Raw genomic sequence first — 9,401 nt, 5'->3', positions numbered from 1 at the left:
CTTCAGCTCTTGGTGTGGATAGGGGCGGTTTAAATTGGTATCGAGCCTCCTTGGATAAGCCCTTTGAAAACGACTTGGCCGGTGACTTGGGACAGGTTCCCAATCTTCATAAACATCATAGGGTGCTGGAGGTGGTCGAGTTCTAGGGTTACCTCGGTAGAAAACTTCTTCTTGGTGTTGATATTGTCGAAAATTGTGGTTTTCGGTAACATCTTCATTAGGGAACTGATATGTCATGCAACAGTAGAAGTCTTTGAGTTATTCTTCTCCATCTTCTTTAGTAGATGATAGATCATAAGACTCATCATTCTCTCTTGGCAAATCTTCATATTCTATAGCTCTCTCCTTGAAATAAGCTTCTTCTTCATCGGTTGGGTAATCTTTTTCTCTAGTCCACTCCTTGGACTTGTTAGGATCGGTTGGATACTCCAGTGAGGCTCCATGTTCTTCTTCAGAATCAGTAGGTTGATATAATTGATCTTCAATCCAATTATTGCATTCACCGGATTTGTTGAACAGGGCTTCTACTTTCCACTCTAGAAGGCTCTCGATGGTGTTAATGGTGTAGCCTAAGTTGATAAGCTTAGTTCCATGATCTTGTAAATCCTCAAAGTTGTTTGAAACTTGGTTATTGACAACATTGATTTGTTCCTCCAAGCGTGTAACATCCTTGGTGATAATCTCGAGTTTAGCTCCAAACTCAATGCTCATCTTATCCAACTTAGCATTTAGAACTCTATCAGCCTCCTCTTGACTTGATATAAGTTCATACATCATCTTCATGAGCTTGTCTTCATTGTAAGATCTCCTTGAAGTGATAGGTTTTCGATTGTCATAGAAAAAGCTTGTACCTTACAGCGAGTGGGCTTGCGGACCGGATGAGTCTCCGTCCGTGGCTCGGTAATGTGACATGAGCTCAGCAATAGTAAGGTTCTCAAAATCTCCTGGGAGAGCGTCGAGGTTCATCCTCAAGGTCTCCTGAAACAATGAAAAACAAAAAGAAAAATTAAAAGCAAGGTGTCCTAGACGTTACTCTAGTTCCTAGACTCTTGTAAACAACCATCTCTCCCCGGCAACAGCGCCAAAAAGCTTTGATGTGTGTGTTTTTTCACTTCAAATCTTTTATCTTAAAAAGACCACACAACTGCTGAAAGTGCACAGCTAACGGTAGTAGTATTTAAGGATCGATCCCACAGAGAGAGAGTTGTTGTTAACCCGAATCCGACGGAGGTAAGTAAGGCTAGGACTCAATAAAAATAGGGTTTTGGTTGTTACGGTTGTAGCAAGCAAATAAATGAAAATAAAATCAAGTAAAAATAATAAAACAAGCGTTGGGCATCAAGGGGAATCGAAGAGGTTCAATGATCTATCGATCTAGGAAATTTTAGGGTTAGTTTGTTTATCTAAAACTCGGACTACGAAACACTAATGAACCATTAACTTAAAGTTCTCAAGCTAACCGTCAAAGATCTCTACACTCCGTTACTCAACTGTCGCAGGCAACGACGCATAGATCAAAGCATTTAAAACATGTTCGATTATAATCCGTGGAATTCCATAGGTAAGGGGTATGTGCTTCCTATGTCTCCCCACACATCTAAGCTAGGTCAAGCACACATGCAAGCTTTTGGCAAAGCACACACACTTTAGATCATAGTTAGTTCATGAGGCTAACTTAAAGCATTAAGTAAAGACTTAGAATTAAAGCATAGAATAAACAGATTTAAATCTAAAAAACCCTAAAAATTGCCACCTAAACTAAGATCATCTCCCCCTTTGATTTATCCCTTTAAACCCAACTAGAAAACTACTCTAGCATGTATAAGGGAATCATCAAAGCAAGGTTTAAACAATTCATAAACATAAAAGAATAAATAGAGAAAAGGGTTGTAGATATTACTTCAATGATTGTCAAACAAAGTTGTAGGATCTTCTCCCTTAGAAACAAAGTACAAAGCAAATAGAATAGAAAGAGTTGGTGGATCTCAAAGCTTCAAAGAGAGGGACGAGGGAGAGGTATGGACGCCGGCTGCTCCTCTGGTCGTGTCTCTTGGCTGCTCCAATGATTGCACACACTAAACCCTAGGTTTAGAAGAGTATTTATAGGGTTTTATCTAGGTTTAGGGTTTTATAAGGGTAGAAACTTCTTCTCTTGATAAGTGCAAGGCAAGGGCGGCGTAGGAAGCTTCTAGAACGGTGGTGAAGACTTGGACTGGGCCGCCGTGGTGGTAGCTGGTCAGGCCTTCAATAAAAGCCCATTGTCTTGATGGTTCTTCTTAGGTCGGTTTAAGATACGTCTTCGGTAAATCGGGCATAACTTCCGGATGATTGAATAGATTGACTTGATTTCACTTTGAAAAGAAAGAGGACTCTCTCAGATTTCCATAGACACCAAGTACGTCGAAATGTGAGTTCTGGAAATTCTTCAAATGTTGCCCGTACTGTAAAGCTCTGAAACTTTCCTAAAACGTATTTTCCTTGCCTTTTGGTCATTTTTGCTATAAAACCTGTAAAACCTTCTTGAAACCTAAAATACTTGATAATGGATATTAAAGCCTTGAAATCATATCAAACTCATCCTAAATACATACTAAAACTATAGCTAAAATGGGTAAAATAATGATGTTATCAACTCACCCACTACAAAAAATATATACATTGATAGCACCTCGTTATAGCACGATTTTCAAAACTGATATCAAAGTTGTGTTTATAATTTGGGTACCATATGATAGCATTTTATAAATGGTGTAATAGTTTTTTAAGAAGCGGGAAGGAAAATCACTTATTCCGCCAAACACTTAGCAAATTTTGCCCAAAAAAAGAGAGACTAAAATCACTTTATTGGTCTCTCTCCTTCACTTCACCCCTTTTCTCTTTTAGTTGCTGAAACCCTAAAATCTTGTGAGCCAATTCCGTTATTAAACTCGCCGTCGCCGCCCTCTGAAGCACCGTCGGACTTAATCTAGGGGGAATTGAGCTGCACTTGAAGGTTGGTTTGTTCACCCAGTTGTCGATCTCTCTCCTTCACTTCACCCAGTTGTCGATCAGATACACACACTAATTGGTTCGCCAATCCAGCTTATTTAATCGCCGTCGCCGCCCCCTGAAGTACCGCCGGAGTTAAGATCCACTCGAAGGTGGTTTTCTTCCTCATATAATTGTTTTATATCAAGTTTTGATTTTTCGACATGCAATAGATTTGCTCATATAATTTTTTTATATCAAGTTTTGTTTTTTTGACATGCAATAGATTTATTTATCAAATTGGAACAACTCACAGTTATTTTCGACATGCAAACGATTTTCTCATTATAAGATGTTTATGTGTTTTGATTATTTCATTATCCGATTTAGTTTACGTATCCGATTTTGTTATGTATCTGATTTAAGAACATTAGTTCAAAACTTATGCTCTTTCTCTAATTATGTTTTGCAAGTGTCGCTAAGTGCATTGTTGGAACTTTAAAGCTTTTATTTATCTCCATTCACAGGACAGGTTAGTAGCTTCATTCTTTCTATCTCTTATGACGTCTTTCTTGTTTTTTTTTTCTATTTGGTTGTTTCAAAATACTGCTTTGTGTTTGTGATTGCTGATATTGATTTAATATATGCGATATAGTTGTCTTTGATTGTGATTCATGTCTAAGATTCTATCAATAAATCGTATATTTTGTTTATTTACTAAGGTTAGATCATATAATGGTGGACAAGGATTGGGTGCATCTTTGTAGGTAATGATATAAATTATATAGGTTACGCTAGCTTAAGTAGGGGTTTAGAGAGTTTACTTTTTTTTTTCTCTTCAATTCTGCAATGAAAAGCTGATCCAGCTTATGAGAGAGGAGCTTCAAAATTTGTACGAGTTGTGGCTGCTGATTTGGGAGATGGTGATATGATTATATGTCCTTGCATCGACTGTCGTAACATAGATCGTCACACAGCCAGTGTTGTAGTTCACCATCTTGTTACAAGGGGTATGGATGAGGGTTATAAGTGGCGGTCATATTGGTATCGTCATGGAGAGTTAAAGTCTGGGGTTGAAGGTGACAATAAGTTCAGTAACTCGAATGATGAGATATATGGGTTATATCAAGCTGCGGAGTTCATGGATGACGACTTTGTTAGAAAGGCTGAACTCGGTGAGATTTCAGAGTGTAAGGACAAGAAAGAAGATGAGTTTCTTGCAAAGCTTGCAGATGTTGTAACACCCTTATATCAAAGTTGTGTGAATCGAAGTAAACTCTCGGCAATTGTGTCCCTATTCAGAGTTACGACACATAATGGCTGGTCTGACAAGAGTTTCAATGATCTTCTGGAGACATTGCCGGAAATGTTACCAGAGGACAATGTGCTACACACATCACTATATGAGGTGAAGAAATTTCTTAAGTCATTTGATATGGGCTACCAGAAGATTCATGCGTGTGTTAATGATTGTTGTTTATTCAGAAAGAAGTACAAGACGAACATGGTTATTAGTGAAGTAAAGAAAGGTGTTCCACAGAAAGTGTTACGCTACTTTCCAATCATCCCACAGCTGAAGTGAATGTTTAGGTCCGAAGAGATGGCTAAGGACTTAAGGTGGCATCAAACTAACAAGAGCAACGATGGTAAACTCCGCCACCCTGTGGATTCAGTAACATGGGATCAGATGAATGCCAAATATCCTTCCTTTGCAGCTGAAGAAAGGAATGTGCGGCTTGGTCTTTCCACAGATGGATTTAATCCATTCAACATGAAGAACAACAACTATAGTTGCTGGCCTGTTTTGCTAGTAAACTACAATTTGCCACGTGACTTATGCATGAAGAAGGAGAACATCATGCTTACATTGTTTATACCTGGACCACAATAGCCTGGTAATAGCATTGATGTATACTTAGAGCCGCTCATAGAGGATCTTAACCATCTCTGGAACAATGGAGAGACAACATATGATGCATTCAGTAAATCAACTTTTAATCTGAAGGCAATGCTGCTTTGGACGATTAGTGACTTCCCGGCTTATGGGAATCTTGCAGGCTGTAAAGTAAAGGGTCAGATGGCATGTCCGTTATGTGGAAAAAATGCAGACAGTTTGTGGTTGAAGTTCAGCCGAAAACATGTCTATATGTGCCATCGAAAGAGACTGCCACCAACGCATGGGTTCAGATTAAAAAAGTCGTGGTTTGATGGAAAAACTGAACAGGGGATAAAGGGAAGGATATTGTCTGGACAAGAAATTTCTCAAAACCTGAAAATTTTCAAAAATGACTTTGTAAATTGGAAACGATCTGCGCGCAAGAGGAAAAAGACTGAGTGTAATAGAATGGAGTCTGATAAAGAGGAGTTATCGAGTGAGTCAGAAGAGGATGAAGAAAATGATGTAAATGTAGATGAGGGAGAGTTATCAAGATGGAAGAAAAGGTCTATATTCTTCAAGTTACCGTATTGGGAGGTATAATTTTATTTTCAAATTTTATCCATTAAACTTTGTTTAACCGATTAGTTATTTATTGTATTTGTTCTGTGTATTTCTTAGGATCTTCCTGTGAGGCATAACTTAGATGTTATGCATGTAGAAAGGAATGTGGCTGCAAGTATTCTCTCTACTTTGTTACATTGTGGGAAATCAAAGGATGGTCTAAATGCCCGTAAATATTTGGAGTATCTTGCTATTAGGAAGGATTTGCACCCTAGGACTCAAGGGAAAATAACATATCTACCTGCAGCTCCTTAGTCTTTATCGAAGAAAGAGAAAAAATATTATGTAGTCGCCTTCTTGATTTCAAAGGACCAAATAGCTACTGTTCAAACATAGCGAGAGGTGTATCTTTAGAGGACTGCAAAGTAACAGGTCTAAAATCTCACAACTATCATGTGTTAATGCAGCAACTACTTCCGATTGCACTTAAAGGTTTGTTGCCAAAAGGTCCTAGGTTAGCAATTGTACGTTTATGTGCATTCTACAACCACTTGTGTCAGCGAGTAATTGATAGAGAGCAGATTTTGGTAAGGGAGGCTGGGATTGTTGAAATGATATGCATGTTTGAAAGATTTTTTCCGCCAAGTTTCTTTGATATCTGATATGATCATGAAACCATCTAAGAAGATCCTTCAGTCTTGTTCAACACGAACGAATTCAAAGATCAATTCTTCCAGCCAAAGGACTATTTGGAATACATTCTTACCTCATTTAGAGAATATCTCGAAGTGGAACCAGTCCAATCAGAGTTCATATGAAGGAGTTGTTCACTTTACAAATCAGGTGAACTCATGGCTATGCGATTTGGACCTACGAGCATTCAACGGAGGATTCCGACCAGTTCAGAAGGATTAAAGGTATGAACCAAACTATTCTGGAATCTTGATACATTACATAACCACGGAGAACTGGAATCAGCTTAATATCAGTTCATATGTGAAAGATATGGATATTTCAAGTCAGTGGATCTATCCCAATTCCAGTTTCACGTATGAGCCAAAGATTGTGTTACACAGACCAACTCAGAAACAATTTCGACACGAAATCAGTTGGAGGATGTCAATGGATCTCTTATGTTTCCAACAAGCCCAAGAACAAAAGATTTGTCCAACAAAATACAAGGTTAGGCCCCATTTTGCCAAAGGAGGTCATAAGGTCCAATCTAGTTCTACACATGAAGAGTTTTAGGTCCAATTGGTTTAGGTGCTTCCAGAATTATGTTTGGTAGCCAGGAATTGTTTCTACTAAGCCCAAGGGGAAGAAATCATACAGCCCATGTTGTTTCTCATCAGCACGTTGGAGCAAAGAGTAAAAGAGAGAGATGATCAAGGAAACACATAATGAGTTAATTCAAGAGCTTATGGCCAAAGAAAGCATGAAAATTCTATTGCAGATGTTGTCTATCAAGTCCAGTCCACTTTGAGCCTAATACAAGCCCAAGAAAGCCCAAAATAATCACTTTATTTTGTGGTATAAGAAGAGTGACGAAAATAAGAGATACATGCACCAAAAGTCACTTTGGAGGAAGGAATCATGCACCAAGAGTTTGGTCTTTATGCAACTTAGTATCTTTAATGTTTTTAGTTTCACGTATATTCAATACTTGGCTTTGTGACCAAGTTTTCTATCTCTTTATAAACACATGTAATCTCATTTGAGAAATCATTCAATCAAGAAATCTTAAATCTTTTATTTGAGAGTGGTAAACTCCTTTGTTCCTTTTGGAACTTGTTCTTTCTCCTTGGTGGGTTACATCAAAGAGTTTTCGGTATATCAAGTGATTCCACAGCACTTGACGTTGCCATTCATTAGCTGAGGATTGAAGAGTCGTTATAAGAGAGTCTAGGGCACAAGGATTTTTGGGATTTTTCTCACGCCTTGTCATCTGTCTCCGCGAAGCTTCTATCTAAAGTTCTACCGCCTTGCTTTGCTTGGTTTGTTTTAAGAGAGTTTGGGGCATAAGGATTTTCGAGTTTATCTCACGCCTTATCATCCAGCTTCGCGAGCCATCGGAGTTCTAGGATTATCAGTCTACATACCTTAGAGCGTCGATTCCTTGGGAGAATCACATGAAGTGGTATCAGAGCATCAAGAATCACATCAATATCATGGTGCACTTGATGGTTCATCTAGGAAGGGAAGCTTGGTTAGGTGGACCAGTCCATTTTAGATGGATGTACCCTTTTGAAAGGTATAAATTGTCCCTTTTTGGTTACTATTAATATTTTCATTTAGTTCATTTCTAAGCTATAAGTCTTCAAACATTTCACATGTATATGAAAGTTCTCAAAGACTTTGTGAGAAATCCTGCGAGACCAGAGGGGTGTATTGCTGAGTGTTATCTAGCCGAAGAATGCATTCAGTTTTGTAGTGAATTCTTAAAGAAGTCTACAAATGTACAGGAAAAGGTAGATAGAAACACTGACTATGATAGTAGTTCTATCTTAGAGGGTTGTCCTATATCCGCTGGAACTTCCATAACTCTTTCAGAAATGGTTATGTCTCATTATGTAGTAATTGGTTGATATTGTCAAATTGTCAGCGAAAAAAAGGAGGTATCAAGGAAAATCAGAAGTGTAAGTTAATGGATATTAGGGGAAGGAAGCGGGTTGTTGCTGAAGGACGGGTGCATTCAACTGATCCAGAGCAAAAGGTACACTGTGTTCGCTTGGGTCCTAACGCTGTGCAAATTTGGATAGATATAGTCAAGGTAAATGACGCAGCGGTTTGAAGGCCATCAAAGGAGATTGAGTATATGAGAGATGCACTTGGTTCATCTATCGCATGGCCAATTGATCAGTTGGTCATCTATGAACTGTTCTAAACTGATGCTTGTGCTTTTGGTAAGTATTGTTTAGTGTGATGCTTGTGCTTTTAGCTTTTCATGTGCAAAACTGATATAAGACAATGTCCATTATTGCAGGGGATGAAGCAACTTTGGTCCAGCTAGTTTAAGACTAGTCTTATGTATTTTGGATTTCGAATGTTTTATGTTTTGCATTTTGGATTTGGAATGTTGGATTCGGAATGTTTTGGAATTGTGTTTGATATGTTATTCGGAATGATTTTGAGATGTTATAAATGGTAGCATGTTCTATTTTTAAAGATAGCACTAAGTCCTCTATATAATAGCAAGAGAAAAATGTTATATGCAACTATAATAGCAATAAAATAGACGTTATAATATACAATGGGATCCCAATATACAATCAAAGCGAAGAAACATAGTTATGCAATAAGGTAATACAGCACGGAAAAGAGTTGATAAAACATAAATTATAGCAAAAAATATTTGCTATTGCATAGCGATATATCATAGCACCAAATCTGGGTTGTAGAAAAAATTGAAAATTTTCATAAATTGATATGAAAAAAAATAAATAACGGCATTCATATATTGCTATGAAAAAATGAAATTAAAACATTCAACTAATGTTATCGTATCTGAGCCTATTATAGCGTAGAAAAATAATGCTATCGTAGGTGGGATACCTACCATTGTTGCCGATATCATAGCATTTATGAATTCGCTATGCATTACATATGATAGCATATTTTTGCGCTAAAAATGTACGTCTTTCTTGTAGTGACCCTTTCTAGTTTGTTCTCTTTATTTCTATATAAGACATAGTTGTCTAAGATTGTAAATTATCTAAGTCTAATAATAAAGAATCAAGTTTCTCTCAAAGTTCTATATTTGTCTTTAGTTAGGTATGCATGTCTGCATGCATAATGTAAATACGAGAATCGGCGTTGCCTCGATTTTTCTTAAGCATTGATTTTGGCTCCACACCACACATAGATTTGTTGGTTAAATCTTCCTGGAACATTAGTAAACCATTCACACTAATTCGTTTGACTATATGTTGTTCCGTATAGACCGGTATATGTAGCCTCCGACTAAGTAAATTTAGACATGACAACTAACCAGGAC

This window comes from Camelina sativa, chromosome 6, assembly GCF_030686135.1.
Source record: "Camelina sativa cultivar CO46 ecotype springtype chromosome 6, ASM3068613v1".
Lineage (NCBI taxonomy): Eukaryota > Viridiplantae > Streptophyta > Magnoliopsida > Brassicales > Brassicaceae > Camelina > Camelina sativa.
The sequence above is the reverse complement of the archived record's forward strand: the minus strand, read 5'-3'. Positions refer to the sequence as shown.